Genomic DNA, 21771 nt, shown 5'->3' with positions numbered 1-21771 from the left:
CATTCCTGTTCCAGCTCCCAACAGCAGGAACAATCTCCGGAGGCCCAACACAGTCACATGCACCTCTTGGCAGGTCAGAACTCACAGCAAGGAAGTACTGGGGAGTTGGTGGTGAAGTCTTTGTATCCCTGAGACTTCAAAACAGGAGGCAAGGTGAAAAGTTGAAGGAAGGAGAGACAGGAACGTCAATCCAGTAAGAAGTTGCCTTTATTTTTAAGAGCATTAGTACGCAATCAGCAGGGCAGCAGGGAAGCCAGTAACTGCAATTCTAAAGAACACTAGGCGCAATGCAGAACTAGAATGATCATTCTATGTTCCAATGATCACTCTAGTTCTTTCTCTATCAAAGTACCTAACACCTCTTCCCCCTTCTTCTTTTACACAAAAATAAATGAATTACAAAATGGAAAAGAAAATGAAAAATAAATTAGATTACAAGGTTTGGAAGGAAGAACATGACATTGTTAAATTCAGCATGAACAATGCAATGTTAAAAGTAAATTGAATACAAAGTTTGGTCAAAAGGAACCAGACAAAACTAATCCAGTAGGGAGTAGCACTGTCTACTCATAGCTGTCCAAAATTGACAGCTGTGACTCACCTGCTAATTACACGAAAAAACACACAAATGATGGATGGAATACCGAACCAATCAAACATTCACCCCCAATCACAGATCAAGGTGAAATCCATCATTTGTTTGCTCATCATGCCACCCCAGTTTAGACCGAGCCATATACAAATCAGCCGTGACCCTGTTCCTCATGGGAACAGTCCAGCCTGAACAGTCAAGCCAGGTCCACCTGCTATTTCTAGGCAATATACCTCTGGTGTATCTCCATTTTGTGTTTTCATAAATGCTTAGCTAAATCACAAGCTTGTCAAACCATTTGAAAATCTTTCAGTACTGAGGAAGAACTGACACGGGACACTCTGGATTGAAGAATCATAGACTGAATATCATTATTTTAAATATAATAAGTATTTATCCTAAAAGGATGAACACTTCCTTTAAAAGGGATCCTGATGTCCGTTGCTATAGAATTCTAGCTCCTATAAAAAGTGGGGAATAATTGGATTTTGAACTTGCTACATTATTGTGACTCCTGAGACTCCTAAATTTGATACCCCAGGTGCATTTCTGATGCTACAGGCTACTGCTTTTATGAGTTTTTATCTATGCAACACAAAATTAAAAAAAAAATATTTTTTTTTTGTCCAAAGGTTAAACATTCAGCATTCACCAAATAGGATCGTCAAAGGGAGGTTCGAGGGGATAATATGCCACAGGCCCAGTGCTTTACAGGGCCTTGCAGTCGTTCAGCAACATGTATTTGGGGATTTTTAATTGTAAGCAACCTGCAGATTCATTAACAATGAGGCAGCTTACATGGCATAACACTAGATAGTGTTAGGTGCCACATTCTTCCTTTATTAGTACTTAGCGTTCATTATGGGTTGGCCAGAGTTTGCAGCAGAAATCCTGCAGGCCCAGCATTAGGTTTACATCAGCCTACCTCAACAGATGACTCTTCTTCTACATCCCCAACAGCCAGCTCCGTTCCACCGGCCTCGACCTCGCCACCGTCCCTCGCATCCGAAGAACAACCACCGGCGGTAGATCCTTCTTCCACCTCGCCGCCAAGACCTGGAACACCCTCCCACTGAGCCTACGACAGACCCAAGACCTGCTGACCTTCAGGAGGCTACTCAAGACCTGGCTGTTCGACCAGTAGTGCCCCCCCACGTTTTCCCCCCAGCACCTTGAGACCCTCACGGGTAAGTAGTGCGCTCTACAAATTCTTGATTGATTGATTGATTGAGCTGCCAAAAACAGAAGCATAAATAAAGAAAATAAAACTTACCTGCTCCGACAGCCGCTGCCTTACTCCTGATCATCGCGTCCCATCAAGGAACTGCTGAACACTGCGCAGGCTCCCAGCTCCTAATCCCAGCATGGCTCATATGCTGGGATTACTATTCCCAGCATGTGAGCAGCACTTAGAGCCCTATTACGATGGTGGGCGGAGAGTCCTCCCGCCACTGTAACAGTGAACGGGACCGTCTGCCAGGTGGTCCCGCTGTGGCCATTAGGATGCCACCGCTAACGTGGCGGTGGCATCCCCAATTCACAACATTGTGGTGGGCGGTGCACACAGCACCACCAGCCACAATGCTGTGAATGCATGTTGTGCATTGGCATGCACAAGGTGACAGGCACCGCGCGGTGATGGCATGTATATACGGATTACCAAAGGTACATAAAAAACAAAATGATCCTCCCTATCGTCCAATAGTTTCAACTATCGGTACTGTAACAGAGCCGCTATCGAAATATGTGGATAATTTCTTACGGATTAGAGAAAAGAGAGTATAGCAAACCAGTAATATTTAAACTACCTTTGTAGTACACATAATATTGTGCGACTTTAAATAAGTGTTGACTGAGACATTGATATATCAAAAATAGAAAACCATTTTATTTGATTTTATATTTTCTTATGCATTGATAGTGCTTTTCTTTGGGTCTGTTATTATTATATAGATTCACCGTAGTAAAACAAAGAGATATTATTCACATTGACATACATTCTTGTGTGAACAAACAAAAAACCAAATTTAAATACAAAAAAGGTGCTGTACGATATCTTCGGTTGATGGAAATAAGGAGGAAGGCAATGCGGTGGAGTGGAACTACGCGCGTTTCGGCCTAAAGGCCTTCATCAGGAAACCGTCATTCGTACTTTACAGACATGGTGAAAAACAACATACACCTAAACCAAAAAAATACACAAAATATATATAAATATATATATAAATATATAACACACACATTTGTTTAATACACATTTCTATATATTCTCTGTCAACATAGCGCACTAAATGGTCAATAAAAAGACTTTGATTTGATAAATAGAGATTATACCTATTGTGTGATACATGTCTTAGCAATGTTATGTTATGTTATGTTAAAATTTTATTTATATAGCGCACGGCTACTCAACAAGAGTGTCCCGGCGCTTTAAAGAACAACTCAGCAGATAAAAAACATAACAGTCAACAAGCAGAAAAAGAAAAAGTAAAGCAGAAAAGAAACAGCCTACAAATTAAAAAGCCAAGTTTTCAGGCTTTTCCTGAACAGGAGCAAGCTAGGAATGCTGCGTAAAGCAAAGGGCAGGGAGTTCCACAGCTGGGGGGCCTTAAAGCTGAAAGAACGACCCCCGATACGCGCCTTCCTCACACGAGGCACCACGGCCATACACAGAGATTCCGACCGCAAAGAGCGAGCCGGACGGTAAAAGGCCAGTCTGCGCTGCAGATATTTAGCTCCGGAGCCAAAAAGTGCCTTATGCACCAGCGTGAGCGTTTTAAACATTATCCGCTTTCGGATAGGGAGCCAGTGAAGTGACTGAAGCACCCCAGATGTTCTAGCCCGCCTATGAAGGCCATATATGGCGCGAGCCCAGAGTGCTGTGCCACTTGCAGCCTTTGGATCAAATACTCCGGAAGTCCTAAGTACAGAGCATTCGCATAGTCCAGTCTAGATCCTATAAGAGCTTGGACAATGATCTTCCTATGCTCCTCTGTAAGCAGGGGTAGGAACTTCCGGAGCATCTTGAGGATTCCAAAACAGGTGCCCGTCAGACCAAGAATGTGCGGTCTGAACGAGAGGTCAGTGTCGACCTTTACACCCAGATTTTTGGCAACCACAGATGGCTGGGCGGGGGGGCACATATCGACCGGCCACCAGTCACGCCAATCCGGTTCCGAAGCACACCCAAATAACAGGACCTCGGATTTACTAGAATTGGCCTTTAGACCATTCTGTTGAAACCAGTCAAAGACCCTCCTCAAACATCCCCGGATGCTCTCCCCGTCAAATGGGTGATCTTTCCCGCAGGTGAAGAGAAGCTGCGTGTCGTCCGCATAGGACACGATCCGGGCCCCCGAAGTCTCCACGAGTGCCGCCAGAGGGGTCATAAAGATGTTAAAAAGGGTCGGGCTCAACACGGAGCCCTGTGGGACCCCGACTCCCAGTGGTGGCATCTCAGCAGAGCTCGAGGAGGCCCAGACCGTTTGTCGACGGCCCTCCAAAAATGATGTAAACCATTTGAGCACCGTCCCCCTCAGACCGATGTCGTAAAGTCTGGTGAGTAAAGCCTCGTGGGGAACGGTGTCGAAGGCCGCCGACAAGTCCAGCATGACCAACACGGCCTTCCCCCCTGCATCCAGGGTCTCGCGGATGATCTCTGATACCTCAAGAAGTGCCGTCTCTGTACTCAGGTTGGGCCGAAAGCCGGATTGTGAGGGATGCAGCAGGTCATTAGACTCGAGGAAACCCGAGAGCACGCCATGAACGTGCTTCTCCGTAAGCTTCGCAAGGGCCGGCAAAAGAGAGATAGGCCGGTAATTGGCCAGAACCCCGGGATCCAATCCTGGCTTTTTGAGGAGGGGGATCGTCCTCGTACCATCAACTAAGCTTATATTTACATAAATCTTGACATGTTACCAACTTTTCTTTATGTGTATGAGGTGTTCATTATCTATCTACATACATGTCACATATAAGTAAAAAACTCTACTGGGTTTTTATTTTAGTAGTTATACTGCACAGGCATTATAGTTTATATAACTTTCAGTTAACACTAGATTCATTATCAGGTTTATATTAAATTCATTGCACATAGTCGTTAAGGATAGAAACACAAAAGGAAGGAAAGATTTATAGACAAAAGTTGCCACGAAATTTCTATACCAAAAATGCCATTTAACTTCAAACGTTTTTTACTCACATCCGTGGTATTGGATGGTAATATCACTCTTTTGTTCCTCAAAAGATAGTTAGGATTGATGACAGTAATTCATTTATACTGTAGGAGAGACAAAAAGGATTTAACGAAAAATGAAGACTTTTTTTTATAAAAAAGAGTATGGAGAGCACCTATGGGCCATCTTTTTAGAGTAATTGTAGTACCTTATGTAATTTCTTTTGATGTTCCCCAAAGTTTGGTGCATTAGATTATCATTTCTACGTCCGAATTCTTATGACGCATTGAGATAAATATGGCATGTATTCAAGTTGAGATCAACTGTCGGTATTGTTTGTTTTTAAGTGCTGCGAATCAGCCTATAATATAAAACATGACCACATTTAGTTCGAATTTTATACAAGGTAGTATGACCCTACTTGATTAGATTTATATTGGTTTGATCTCGTAGCTTGATGCTTAATAAGTTCAAAATTCAGAAATGACACAATAGATCCATATACTAAAAATACAGTTGTGAAAAACCACTATAAATGAGACATCAGAGTGTCGTAATCTCGTTACCGTGGTGGCTATAGTTTATGGAACTATATAGTCATATATATCTTCTATCCATACCTTGATTTAAGCACGGACGCTCTGTTTTGTTTGGATCAGTATTTGTTTTTCCTATTTACAGCCCGGCAAATCCTCTAGTATCTTTTCCATTCTGTAACAACACCACAATACGTGTAGGTTTTAAACACTGTCCCTGACATAAGTTTGGATTACGTTTTTAATTAGCACATAATCTCAGTATTACCTGATATTTAGCTTTACGTTGATAGTACTATGTAGGCGTTGCGGTTTAATGAAAAAATGTCTGTTGGAGAAAATAGATGACATGAGGTTTATTTTCTATGGCTATCGAGAATGGCAAATTGAATATAATCGTGCCGCTTATCTTTCGAAAACCTACGGACATACCTTCGTGTAGATCTTGTCAATTTCTGCTCGGGGGTTCGTGGTTGCCGTCAACTTGTCATCGCCTCTAAAGACGGAATGATTCTCGGCAGAGTTTATATATAGATCTAAAGACCGCCTAATTACGCTAATGAATTTCAGCCGGGATGGTTCTGTGCATAACACTCTCCTTCATTACAACAGCTTTCATCCTGCGTCACAAAAGGACAGTATCCCCTTCAGTCAATTTCTCAGGCTGAGAAGGAACTGTACCAGGTTATCCGATTATGATGACAGGGCTGTTGTAATGAAGGAGAAGTTCAAAGAACGAGGTTACCCACATCATTTGATCCGCGAGTCATATAAAAGAGCAAGATACTATGATCGCCAGCATCTTTTGACTAGCACCAAAACTAAACGGGATGCTGGCCTGGTATGTGTCACCAGACACTCGTTGCTAAATAACAAGATTCGCCAAATAATGTATTCCAACTGGCATGTGTTGAATATTAACAAAACTGGCAATGATATAATCCCTAAACCCCTTTTTGCTTACAAAAAGAATAAAAACATAAAAGATTTAATAGTTAGATCACGGATGCCAATAATGAAGGAAAGTACACAAAGAAATATCATTACCGGGGCTCCGGTAATAGGTAATTACAAATGTGGGATATGTAAAATCTGCCCACAAGCCATTGAAACAAAGGATCTCAAATTTAACAACATTTCTATCCCCCCTACTTGTATGACAAATTGTAAGACCACAAATATTGTATATTTGCTCATTTGCCCATGCAATAAGGGATATGTCGGGGAGTCCGCATGTTCAGTATATACTAGAGTCACAGAACATAAATCAGCGATCCGCACTAGAAAAATGACTGCTCCACTAGTAGCCCATTATGTGGAATACAATCATAAACCTGAGGAAATGTGCTGAAAAATGTTCTGGAAAAAATTGTGGCTAAACCAGGTATTGATGTAAATCGTATTCGCCGTAAGCGCAAAGTATATTGGATTTTTACTCTGGATACAGTAAGATTAGGATTAAACTCTGAAATCCCTTGGGATCAAGCAATCTTGTAAATAAGCTAAAATAATCCTCTTAGTTGAGAAATACTGCCCTAACATTGATAATATGGATACAATCTTCATATGCTGAATTAAATTAAATTAATGTGTATATATTCAGACATTGATTGAGAATAGCCCTTATAGCATTATTTGAAGATTGTCCATTTCTTGAACTATGTATTAATTTAACAATGTAGAAAGACTACTGGCATGAGGTCAGTCGTCTTTCTTTGTCATCCCTGGACGGATGTAATGAGAACTACAATTAAGTCCGTTTTCTGTCACGATAACTGAATAGAGATTGCCCTCGTTGCATCATTTAACTACATACATATGCGGCAATAGGCTAGTCCGTTCTTTATACTCGCATCTAACCTGAAAACATCAGTGTTTATTATGATGTCATCGGAATGCGCCATAGGAAATTGAAACGTCGGACATTCAGTCCGTCTTCCATTTAGACCAGGAAGTTCCCTAGTTTTTCATAACACGCCAGAGGAACCATCCCGGCTGAAATTCATTAGCGTAATTAGGCGGTCTTTAGATCTATATATAAACTCTGCCGAGAATCATTCCGTCTTTAGAGGCGATGACAAGTTGACGGCAACCACGAACCCCCGAGCAGAAATTGACAAGATCAACACAAAGGTATGTCCGTAGGTTTTCGAAAGATAAGCGGCACGATTATATTCAATTTGCCATTCTCGATAGCCATAGAAAATAAACCTCATGTCATCTATTTTCTCCAACAGACATTTTTTCATTAAACCGCAACGCCTACATAGTACTATCAACGTAAAGCTAAATATCAGGTAATACTGAGATTATGTGCTAATTAAAAACGTAATCCAAACTTATGTCAGGGACAGTGTTTAAAACCTACACGTATTGTGGTGTTGTTACTGAATGGAAAAGATACTAGAGGATTTGCCGGGCTGTAAATAGGAAAAACAAATACTGATCCAAACAAAACAGAGCGTCCGTGCTTAAATCAAGGTATGGATAGAAGATATATATGACTATATAGTTCCATAAACTATAGCCACCACGGTAACGAGTTTACGACACTCTGATGTCTCATTTTTAGTGGTTTTTCACAACTGTATTTTTAGTATATGGATCTATTGTGTCATTTCTGAATTTTGAACTTATTAAGCATCAAGCTACAAGATCAAACCAATATAAATCTAATCAAGTAGGGTCATACTACCTTGTATAAAATTCGAACTAAATGTGGTCATGTTTTATATTATAGGCTGATTCGCAGCACTTAAAAACAAACAATACCGACAGTTGATCTCAACTTGAATACATGCCATATTTATCTCAATGCGTCATAAGAATTCGGACGTAGAAATGATAATCTAATGCACCAAACTTTGGGGAACATCAAAAGAAATTACATAAGGTACTACAATTACTCTAAAAAGATGGCCCATAGGTGCTCTCCATACTCTTTTTATAAAAAAAAGTCTTAATTTTTCGTTAAATCCTTTTTGTCTCTCCTACAGTATAAATGAATTACTGTCATCAATCCTAACTACCTTTTGAGGAACAAAAGAGTGATATTACCATCCAATACCACGGATGTGAGTAAAAAACGTTTGAAGTTAAATGGCATTTTTGGTATAGAAATTTCGTGGCAACTTTTGTCTATAATTCTTTCCTTCCTTTTGTGTTTCTATCCTTAACGACTATGTGCAATGAATTTAATATAAACCTGATAATGAATCTAGTGTTAACTGAAAGTTATATAAACTATAATGCCTGTGCAGTATAACTACTAAAATAAAAACCCAGTAGAGTTTTTTACTTATATGTGACATGTATGTAGATAGATAATGAACACCTCATACACATAAAGAAAAGTTGGTAACATGTCAAGATTTATGTAAATATAAGCTTAGTTGATGGTACGAGGACATTGCTAAGACATGTATCACACAATAGGTATAATCTCTATTTATCAAATCAAAGTCTTTTTATTGACCATTTAGTGCGCTATGTTGACAGAGAATATATAGAAATGTGTATTAAACAAATGTGTGTGTTATATATTTATATATATATTTATATATATTTTGGGTATTTTTTTGGTTTAGGTGTATGTTGTTTTTCACCATGTCTGTAAAGTACGAATGACGGTTTCCTGATGAAGGCCTTTAGGCCGAAACGCGCGTAGTTCCACTCCACCGCATTGCCTTCCTCCTTATTTCCATCAACCGAAGATATCGTACAGCACCTTTTTTGTATTTAAATTTGGTTTTTTGTTTGTTCACACAAGAATGTATGTCAATGTGAATAATATCTCTTTGTTTTACTACGGTGAATCTATATAATAATAACAGACCCAAAAAAAAGCACTATCAATGCATAAGAAAATATAAAATCAAATAAAATGGTTTTCTATTTTTGATATATCAATGTCTCAGTCAACAATTATTTAAAGTCGCACAATATTATGTGTACTACAAAGGTAGTTTAAATATTACTGGTTTGCTATACTCTCTTTTCTCTAATCTGTTTATGTACTCCCTACGAATAGCAAACCTCATTATATGTAGGGGTCCCCATTTTTCCAACCGATAATCTCTTACGTCCATATATCCAAAATTGAATCATATATACGTGACACTGGCCATATGATCGTAAAGACTGAGGGTTTGGTATTCAACTCCGATCAAGATCTGTTAGTTACTATGGATGTTGAATCATTATATAGTAATATTCCCCTCTCTGAAGCATTAAAAACCACTGCATGGTTTATCGAACAACATGACATTCCTTGTCCGGTAACCTTTGTATTAGCCTGTCTACAGATTGTCCTTACTGAAAATATTTTTGAATTTGGACCCCACATATATAGGCAAACCAAAGGAGTCAGTATGGGGGCATCTGTAGCCCCATCAGTGGCCAATATATTTATGGCCGCATTTGAAAAGAGACATATCCAGAATGAAGCAGCCCCTTTCTTTGAGTCTGTCTCCCATTTGTCCAGGTATATCGATGATATATTTTTTATCTGGACTGATGGGAGAGACACTCTGGAGGAATTCATTGCCTGGATAAATGCAGCTGATCACAATCTGCGCTTCACTACCCAAATTAGTAATGAAAGAGTAGAATTTCTTGACATTGTGATAATGAATAACCAAGGTGAACTAAAAGTCGACCTTCATATAAAACCTACATCCAGGAATACTCCCTTGCACTATAGGAGTTTTCATCCTAGGACACAAAAAGATAGTATCCCGTTCTCCCAATTTCTGCGTGTCAGACGCAATTGTACAGATTTGGCCGATTTTGACAAGCAAGCGCTAACTATGAGATCAAAATTTATTGAAAGAGGTTACCCTCACCATTTGGTAAGGCATTCGTACAAAAGAGCACGATATTATGACCGAGATTGCTTGCTAAAAACTAAAACATCTAAAACCAATGAACAGGTGGTCTGCATTACTAAACATTCTACTGTGAATGCTAAAGTTAAGCAGATCATTACCTCGAATTGGCACATCCTAAATAGCAATTGCTCAGGAGGGCAGAAACTGGTTAAACCACTTTTCGCACATAAGCGAAATAAAAACATTAAAGAACACATTGTGCATTCACGATTTAAAACGCCAAAACCTGAACAGAATCCCATGCAGAGATCAATTCTAACCAATAATCCGATTAAAGGTACGTTTCCACGTTCCTCCTGTTGCTCATGTAGAAACATCCTTGCAGGTGAAGAATTCTCTTACAATGGGTATACAACTAAAGCACAAGAGATGTGGAATTGTAGATCTTCAAATGTGATCTATCTTATACAGTGCCCGTGTCTCCTAACTTATATAGGAGAGACCTCCAGAATGATTCAGACTCGCCTTACAGAACATCGTTCCGCCATTAAAACAAAGAAGATGATTGCCCCTATGGTCAAACATTTTCTAGAAAAAAACCATGGCCCTAAAGACATGAAATGGCGTAATGGTGTATATTAGAAAAAATCAAAACACCTGATTCTCAAGGTGGAGCTATGATAAGAAAGAAAAGAGAAGTGTTCTGGATTTTTGTTTTTGATTCCTTCCGGAGAGCCCTTAATAGCGAAATCCCTTGGGAAAATGCAATCTGTTAAAAAAAGTTGAGGATCGGTTAGAGATAGAGATATTCACAGGCTGAAATTCCTTTTGTACTTACTCTACAGGACGCTAATATTATGACCTAGTACATATTGGCGTCTGCTATAGGTTAAGATACTAAGAGAAGAACATATACAGCTATACCTCCCTCTGTAATGTTTGTGCAATATACATATGAATAGATCTATACATATATATTTGCAATAACAATAATATCCACGTATTGACCCAGATCCTTTCGTCATTATGTTTGGTTAACATTTTATTATGTTTTTTAGTCATCTTGATAGTTTTTTGAGCAACAACGTAATATTTAGTCCAACAATAGGATATAACAGTACACTGTTTAATTATTACAGTGAAACAGCAAGATATCTCCTCGTAACAAAGTATGGTATATACATCACTGTATCTATTTTTAGACTGACAGTTTAGGGTCCGTTTAATTATACTTATCGGGGATGATATTTTTCACGCCGCATGAGATAAAGTGGTCTGTTTTTTCATTTACCGATGTCTAGATTACATCGTAAACAACAGGGAATAGTCCGGTTTTTGTTTTTAGCTATTCCTGCTGATTCGAGTCGCATTACTATTTACGTCACCGTTCAGACAGCTGGGACGGATAATGTTAAGAAATACCCGTATATAAACGTGCCCTTTCTCTAACGCTGGTAACATCACATTTGACTACTGAAGCTGTTAGAATCCCGTTTCTCGCCGTCGGATTGATAGACCCTCTGAAACGATATCAGGAGGTAAGAGCAATTTGCCGTCCTCAGCCTCTGTAGGCTCGTATTCGGACCTCACTACAAAACTTTACTCTCTAGTTTGTTCTTATAACTGACAAGGGATAATGTAATGTATTTTCTCGACAGTACTGTTTGAAAACTAAGAAGAAAAAACGTCCCCACATCAGGAGGAGTTTTTCCATTTCTAAGGACTTGTTTACATCATACAGGTAGATAGCTAACCTGTTATTTCTACGAACAAAGGTATCTAGTCGCTATATTATTATCGCAGTCTAAAGAATCTCTATATTTATATTTTTTTAGAGATTTAAAAGGTTGTTTATCGTGTGAAGCACCGGTTATCCTTGACGGCGAGAAACTTAAGCGGCTCCATTTACTTTACCAGGTACAAATTATTAAGGCAAACTGTATAAATAGGTTGGAGATTCACTAATCTATAGCGATTATAGCTAAGGCAATTCTTTTTGTTTCCTTTTTTGTTTTTTCTTCATCACTTTTTCTTCTTTAGTAATTTCAGATCCAGCCTTTTACGAAAAATCACGGAACGTAAAGCCGACAATTTTATCAAATACCCACGTTTACTATATCTTAATATCTGAATTGGAAACAAAATTATGGTAATCACCAGATTAAACCGTTTTTATCTTTGAGCATGCATTGATTAATAAGACTTAACGCGGCTCATCATAAACTAGGAAACTCTGACTATTATTTGTTTCCCACAGCCTTAAGGTCTGATAAGCTGTTCGCCTTTCAGATACTCTCTATATAATAGAAGAAACGTGTGAAGAAAAAGAACTAATAGAGTCAGCTTGGCTCGTGTTTTATACATACCGCTTGAATATGTAAGTATATAGGTAACAAAATCTTACATAATGGTTGAGAGTTCTCTTCGGGGAACCTGTATGTCCATAGGTGTTCCCGTTTAGACAAGCAAAAAAATATAAAGATAGCAATGTCAGATTAATTCTTGTATTAATTGTACATTAAGGAAAATACTTCATGTACCAGATTTATAACGACAATAAATTGATTCGTTCTCACATAAATTCATGAAATTCATCAAATCCTCTTGTCTTCTTAAAACCAAGGTTAAATGAAGCTGCCAGTTCTAACCAATGTGTGTTCTAATATGGTGTAATGTTTTTAGGAACTGTATGTAATTATTTTCATTTTTTGTATTTTTACCATTTTATTGTAGAACATATGTGGCTTCTCCAGAGGAAGGCGCTGGTCGCCGAAACGCGCGTCGAGAATTATTAAGCCATTCTCTTTGTTTTAATGTGAAATTGTTTTAATGAATTTATAAGTATGCATTGTATTGATTTGAAACGTCTTTATGTATAGTGATTAACTGATTTGTTATTATTTCTGTGTATATGAGAATTATGTCTTCTTTCCTGCCTTTTTTTAATACGTATTTGTTAATAAATATTAGAATCTGAACTCACAGGTAGCTCTCTTTCCTTTGAAATTCTCATGTTCACTGTTGAACTCCAATTATGATTGCCTAGGTAGCTGTTTATCGATTATTTGTTTTTCCCTGACCTAGGAAATTTTTATCCATTGTATTCAGGGGGTCCTTGATAATTATACATTGTGTCTGCCACCTTGTCCATGCTAATGTAGGGGATACCATAGGTACTCCCCTGAGTGTTCCTCCCACTCCCAAACACCCTGGGGGTCCACAATGGGTCGCCTAAGGCAGAAACCGCATGCCATTCATGGAAAGGCAAGTCTCCGCATTCATCCTAATATGGATGGCGGTGTCTTGCAGACAACGCCACCATATTGGAGCCCATTTCTGCCTGGTCGCCTGTCCGACCAGCGGAAAACCTGCGCACTGTCTTTCTGTTCGTCGGGGTTCACTCGCCATCGTAATATGGCGTGGGGAAATGGTAGGCAGGCGGATCACCACCACCAAAAGGGCGGTGGCGATCCATCTGCTATACTAATGACCCCCTAAGATTGGTCTGAGTGCTTCGGGTCAGTGCTCAGACATAGACTTGAAGCTTGTGTTGGTTTCTCCTCCTAGCTGTACAATACAGCTCGGGTGGAGAAAGGCTAAGTGGGCATGATGGCTTGGCCGGCCCCCAGAGGGTCATTCAAGCAGTCATGCGCGCTTGGCAGTGCCCACCACTCCCCCCTCCTGTGCTGGGTTTTAGCAGAGGGGGGCGATGCTCCTCCGCCATCACGGAGGAGTCACTCCTGGTTTGCATGCAGGTATCTCTACTGTTAAATTCAACCATTACAAGGTTTTTTTTCTTAAAAAAGCAGAATGACTGCTCACACTTTGATTTTGAGTGCCCTTTTGAGCAGTTTTTATCCACTTTGGTGAAAATACCGCTCACATTTTCTGCCTGCTCTAAGCAGGGGGAAATTGTCAGCATGGTTGGAGGCGTTGCATGAGGGAGCTGGAGTGACAGGAAAAATTGTGGTTTTCTGACAGGGGAGGGGCATTAACTGTTGCCCCATAAAAAATAAGGAAGTCCAAATTAGGACATCAAAGGATGATCATAAAATCATAGGGAAAGCATTCAGTCTTCTTGCAAAGAAAATAAACTCAAAGTTAATATGTTGCGTTGTGTCTCATAGAAAGAAAAATAATAGCATTGCTCTCACATAGCGGAAAAGTAATGGGGTCAAGAGTGATGCCCCTCCCTTGGGGTTTCTTCTTTTATAATATTTATGACGCTTTAGGTGATGTGGCATCACCCCACGGTGTCAGTCCACTAGATGATTAGTTTATGTATGAAATTACTAAATACATGTTGTTATTCCTACACACTTTCATATGCTGTTTATGAGACCAACTTGGCTTTCCAGGCATCACAGTTTTGTTAACGGTAAATTATACAATGTAACTCTCTATGGCATTGGGTTAGAGTTGACTTTTCCACCGAGCCATTTCTATGTGAATTTTGAGAGTGTCCTTTAAGTGTTAAGATGAGACATAAACAGAACAAAAAATTCAACATTTACTAAAGTGTCAAAGAACCATTGTACTTGGCTAAGGGAAAAATCTAATATTTCATAGTAAGTGAAAAATAGTAATACTTCAGCAATGTATTATTACACAAATTGATTAACGTTAGCTAAGTCCTATTGCCATAATTCTACAATATCCATACATGTAATTTATTCTTAAAAGTAATTTTACTAAAATCGTTTCTTAATTTCTATGTTTGTTATGGTCTCTATGAACACATTTATAAATTTCAACTTCCTAACTACTTTTATAGCATTTTTGCATAATGTTTACATCCTAATTACATCCTAATTACCTAGGCATCGCAACTACCATGCCCACACTGGTACAATATCATGTAAAGATTGATAAATGTTAAAGACTGTGTGACTTAATGCAGCAAAGTCCAGGTGTGTAAATTTGCTTATACTAACTAATGTAATGCCTGATATGTAAAACACAAATTCAATAAACAAAACAAAAAAAATAATGCTTGTCCACGACAGGCAACGCTTATTACGGCACAAAATGTGTTGCCAAACACTCCATCCTCAACATGAGGATGGAGGACATATTCCTGTATGCGGAATACCCATCAAGTTACATGAATGCTGCTGATGTTTCTACCAGGGGCGTAGCTTACTCAGTAAGATTGGGGGGTGCGAGTGTCAGCTTTCCAAAAATCACGCTGGCATATAAACCAACTTAATTTTTAAAGACGTTCAAAACAGAGAGAGAATGTATTCCTGTGTGTATGTAAACATTTCTAATGGAGTCCGACAGACACCTCACTATGCCCACCTGAAAACATTGGTGTTCGAACAAAATATTGAGAAAAAAATATCGAGATGCAGAAATATTGAGTCACAAATATCGTATGCAAAAATATTGTTGACACAAATATCGATTTTCTAAGGTAAGTAATAAGAATGTTAAAAATATCTATGTTGTTAATATTATGGACAAAATATTATTGTGAATAATATCGTTTTAAAATAATTTTTATGTATTTTAGTATATATTTTATATAATTATTGTTAATGTTTTTAATATAGTTTGTACAATTTTGTTGTTGTTCTTAAATGTAACTTCATAGTTTATTGTAATTTTTAGTGCCATAGTGGGTTATGGGGTGTATAGGGGTACAGTGTGGGAAATAAATTAATTATAATTAATTAAGAATGTTTTCGGGAGAAAATGATAATTACGTTTTAATTAATATTAATTATTTAATTGATAATTAAATATGTACATTGTGTATTATTTTTTAAAAGTTAAGTTTTAGGTGTGGGTTGTGGGATCTGTAGGGGAATAGGGTGGGACGTAATAAAATTATAATTAATTAATTATTAATCATTTAATTGATAGTTATTTTGTAAATAATGTAATTTGTAATTTATATCTTTTGTTCGGGTTGTGGTGTTTGTAGGGGTAAAGGGTGGGAAGAAAGTTAATAATTAATGGTAATTATTAATTAATATTTTATTGATAAGGTAAATTGTGTAATTAAGATATTTTTAAGTCATATATCAGGTGTGGGTTGTTGGGTTTGTAGGGGTAAAGGGTTGGATGTTATTTAAATATAATTCATGGATTATTAGTTCATTATTCATTGTTTAATTGATAATTCATTATGAAATTAAGATATTATTGTAGGTTGTATATTAGTTGCAGGTTGTTGGGTTTGTAGGGCTTATGGAGGAATTTAATTAAATATAAATAATTTATTATAGGTTATATACTATTAATTGTTTATTTGATAATTATGTAAAATGTGTAATTATTATAATTTTAAAGATATGTTTTAGGTGTGTATTGTTTAGTTTGTAGTGGTATAGGGTAGGAAATTATTTAAGTAACAATACATGTAAAAATAGTTATTCATTAATTACAAATTCTTTAATTTATTATGTACTGTGTTCATTGTGTTATGCTTTTTATTTGTGGATAACATATTGTTGGTTGTTATGATTGTGAGAATGTACTGTAGTATTTTATATTAATAATATTTGTTTTAATTAATAATATTTATTAAACATTGTAATAAATATGTAATTTGTTTAATTTCTTTACATTTATATATATATATATAATCCTTTTATTTAAATATTTTTAATTCTTGGTATTTAATATAGTTGTTAAAATATTTTATTTTCTTGAAGTGAATTACTCTCTCTTATTTTACTGTTACTGCAGGGGAATAGTACATTTTACCACTCCACAATCCAACACTTTCGCTACTGTTGCACAGAGTGGAGTGAGAATAGTAAATGTAACCCCTCCTGAGTTCAACACGTTCCCTACTGTTGAATGGAGTGGATATTGTAATTTTTACCCCTCCTGAGTCAAATGCTTCCCCTACTGTTGCACCGACCGGATTGAGAAAGGTAATTTTTACCCCGCCTGAGTGCAACTCTTTCTCTACTCTTGCACAGAATGGAGTGAGAATAGTAAATTTTACCCCTCTAAAATCCAACTCTTTTCCTATGTTGCACAGACTGGAGTGCGAATAATAATTTTTACCTCTCCAGAGTCCAACACTTTCCCTACTGTTGCATAGAGTGGAGTGAGAATAGTAAATGTAACCCCCCCTGAGTTCAACGCTTTCCCTACAGTTGCATAGAATGGAGTGGAAATTGTAAATTTTACCCCTCCTGAGTCAAGTGCTTTCCCTACTGCTGCACCGACTGGAGTGAGAAAGGTAATTTTTACCCCGCCTGAGTCCAACTCTTTCTCTACTCTAGCACTGGAGTGAGAATAGTAAATTTTACCCCTCAATAATCCAACATTTCCCTACTGTTACAATGACTAGAGTGGACATATACATTTTTACTCCTGCTGAGTCCAACTCTTTCCTTACAGTTGCACAGATTGGAGTGGTACTAATAATGTTTACCCCTCCTGAGTCCAAATTTTCCCCTGCTGTTGCACAGAATGGAATGGGAATAGTACATTTTACATCTCTGCTATCCAACACTTTCCCACTTTTGCACCAACTATAGTGGGAATAGTAATTTGTACTTCTCCTGAGTCCAATGCTTTCCATAGTGTTGAACCGACTGGAGTGGGAATTGTACCTGTTACCCCTCCTGAGTCCAACGCTTTCCCTACTGCTGCACAGTCTAGAGTGGGAATAATAAATTTTACCCTTCCTGAGTTCAACGCTTTCTCTACTGTTGTACAGACTGGAGTGGTAATAGTATATGCATTATTCTTACAATTTTATAGTTTTGTTTATATTGTTGAAATTTATATTACTATGATGTTTCAGTGTATTTTAACCCCTCCCCTGTGGGGCTATTTCCCCCGCTGTGCTGGTGGGCGGGGGGCGTGCACCTCTCCCCGGTGCTCATGATGAGCTCGGCTCGTCATGCAGCACGGTGGCGCTGTGCTCATGACGAGCTGAGCTCGTCATGACCACGCCTGTTCCAATGGAACGCCCAGCACAGCAGGGAAATTATCCCGGCGCAACGGTCATGACGAGCTCAACTTGTCATGAGCACAGCGCGACCGTGCCTCATGACGAGCTGTGCTCGTCATGATCACGCAACGGGTTAAATGATATTAGTTTTAATTAGTAATTTTTAGTAAAATATTTTTTTATATTGTTTACGTTTTTATGTATAATTAAATTGGTATTTTTTTTACATTTTCAAGTTTATTTGTTAGTTTTAAATGTATTGTGTGTACGTTTATTTATGTTTATTAGACATATAGAATTTAAAACTATAATTAAAATAATCATTTTGATTTATGTTATCATTTATCAATTTCTCATAAACTTGAATAATATAACAATATCTTTTCCTTGGTAGATCGGAAGAACGACTGGGAGAAGGCATCACACTTGCAACATACATTGACAATTTAGTTCTGTGGCTGAGATACATTGACGATTTATAATCTGAATGGGTCGATGGATGCAGCCACAGAGTGTGTGTCCGTACTCAACAAACATTCCCTGAATTAAATTTTCACACATACGATGAGCTACACCAGCACTTAGTATCTGGAAGTAACTGTTGAGGTTATCGACAACAAAGTACAGACTAAACTGTTTAGAAAAGCGATGGCTGGCAACAGTCTGCTTCATGCTTTGAGTGGCCACTGATCACCTCAAATGGGATATCCCCTAAGGGGAGTTACTCTGTGCCAGAAGAAATTACAGTACTGGGGAATCCTTTCTAAGGAAAAAGAGATTATGCTCAATAGATTCAGGGGAAGAAGATACACAGAGTGGGTGCTGAAGAAAAGCCACTCAAAGAGTTAATATGGCACACAGAAATCAACTTCTCTTTGACAACACTATACCAGCCAATGATGAGTCCATCACCAGACTTATAGTCACCTACAACAACAGTTCTGTGAAGGTCAAACGTATCTAAGCCAAAAACTGGCCCGTCCTCACCAATGATCTAATCACAGGTAAAAAGATAGGTAACTACCCTTGTGTCATCTACCATAGGGCCCAATCATTCAGAAACATCTTAGTGAAAAGTGACATTACCTCCTCCAACAACTACTACGGACACTCCCTGAAAGGTTTCTTTCCCTTTGGCAGATGCAAAGCATGTAAGGGCAGCAAGATAACTGAATTTTATGCAAGGTACAATGGCAATACACGCCAAAAACGACAGTTTCTTACATGCAGTACCAACCATGTGATATTTGCTCCGATATGCACATGCGGTCTCCGATATTTTGGGAGTACTGTTTTTGCAGCCAAGAAAAGAGTATTGGAACATCTGAGAGCCATTGAACACAGAGATCCCAAATAGACTTTTCGAACACTCACTATGATGACAAAAACCTTTTATATTTCTACATCATAGAACAGGTTCAGGTATCTAACAGAGGTGAAGACCAGGTCCTAAAAAAGAGAGGGAGTCACAATTGATCATTGAACTTAATACCCTTCACTTCAATAGGTTGAATCGGGATGAAGAGATGAATATTCATCTTCATCTTGAGTATTTCTTTTGCGGTTACAGTGTGTTGTTTTAAACTGTAAAATGAATCTTTTATTGTGTATAACATACTTCTATTGAATGCACTGACCTTCTGCTCTTCTGGAAACAACGTCAACGACGAAGAAACCGCCAGAACCATGAACCCCATCCACTCCGGATCACCTTCCGACCCCAGCCCCCACCACATCTTCAGCAAGGCAAACACCATCATCGCACCCTAACTTTGAAAGATCATCTTCAGCTCCTTCAAGACCTCCACCTTCCCAGAGAACTGGAAACACCCCGAAATCAACACCCTCCTAAAGAAACCCAAGGCGGACCCAAAGGACCTCAAGAACTTCCGACCCATCTCCCTGCTCCCGTTCCCGGCAAAAGTCATTGAGAAGACAGCCAACAACTGACCCTCTTCCTGGAGGAGAACAACATCCTGGACTCCTCCCAATCTGGCTTCCGCAACAACCACAGCACCGAGGCCACCCTCATTGCCGCCACTGACGACATCAGGACCTTACTAGACAAGGGCGAGACCGTGGTCCTCATCCTCCTGGACCTCTCAGCCGCTTTCGACACTGCCTGCCACTACACCCTTCGCACACGCCTCCACAACACAGGGATCCAAGGCAAAACCCTGGACTGGACCACCTCCTTCCTCACCGGCAGAACCTAGAGAGTCCGCCTCCCCCGCACCAATCTGAAGCCACCACGATCACCTGCGGCGTACCACAAGGATCATCCCTCAGCCCAACCCTCTTTAACATCTACATGGCACCGCTCGCCAACATCATCCGACATCACCACCTCAACATCGTCTCATACGCTAACGACACGCAGCTGATACTCTCTCTCACCAAAGACACCAAAGACCCGGCCATCGCCAAATCCAACCTCCACGTGGGAATGAATGCCGTCGCAGAATGGATGAAGACCAGCCGCCTGAAACTGAACTCGGACAAGATGGAAGTTCTTACCTCTGTACTAATATCTGGTATTATGTGTGGTAAGGAAGGGGTACTGCCGGACACAACGACTCAACCTGTTTTACGCAGCCCCTACCCTTTTCTTCAGCTACCTGCACATTGCAGTTGGACACTTCCTTAAGATCTGGCACTTTTTAGTTTGATGGAACTTGGATTGTACCCACTTCCCCTCTTATTCCGCATTTTGTCTGTGTTTCACTTTTAAAGTTTTAAGTTAACTTGCACTGGCCTTGATGTGTATACCTATGAGGTCTCAGCCGGGGTGCCCTGATTTAGGTGGTGTTTGGTCACTTGACCACATTCTCGTACATCAGACTGTATATGCTCCACTCCTTAGCATACTAGACGCCCACTTGGATTTCGTGGGCCACAGACTTGCAGTCTGACCCCCTCCTCTGGCCTCCCCTTACCACTCCCATACCTTCATAACTCCATTTTGTCAGTGTCTCACACACAATAGGGATTTTTTCTTTGGGTTTTGCTTGGGGTTCTGACAGGCTTGACCCATGATCTTTATTCCCAATAGACAGGGCAGTACTCTCTATTTAACCTTTGAATGTTGATACATATGCACTGCACATATTCACTGCTGTTTTGGTCTGCCACCTCCCCGTCATAGGTAATGTTACAGGCACTACCATATCCACCATGTCTGCTTTCCTCAGCTGTAGGCAGCTGCAGCTACCACATACAATTTGAATATACCAGATGCAAGAATACGCATTGCCATCCCTGATGATAGTATATTTATTCATTCAAATGGCCATGTATTAGTCACACATATTTATTCTACTGCATTTTTTAGACCATTGTGCAAGAAGGGCACACACTGTTCATTACGTATTGTAGCATAAGACTGCCAACTATGATATGCTGACTGTCTCGAGGAATCGGTATCAAAGCTTCTGAAAACTAACAGACATTTATTGCATTTCTATTCTATTTTTGATTCTTTTTTACTCATTGTTTCTCATGCCAGAGTGCCTGTTTGCATAATTTCATTTGTATGTAATTTTAGGTCAAAGCAAGGAACATTAACTGTTAGAAAAAAGACTATGCATGAGTGAAATTCAATATTCTTACTGTGAATCTAAGCACTCTGATTTGTCATTTGTATGTAAATTTAGGTCAAAGCAAGGAACATTAACTGTTAGAAAAAAGACTATGCATGAGTGAAATTCAATATTCTTAC

Source organism: Lissotriton helveticus, chromosome 2_2 (assembly GCF_964261635.1).
Source record: "Lissotriton helveticus chromosome 2_2, aLisHel1.1, whole genome shotgun sequence".
In the NCBI taxonomy this organism is placed as follows: Eukaryota; Metazoa; Chordata; class Amphibia; order Caudata; family Salamandridae; genus Lissotriton; species Lissotriton helveticus.
The sequence above is the reverse complement of the archived record's forward strand: the minus strand, read 5'-3'. Positions refer to the sequence as shown.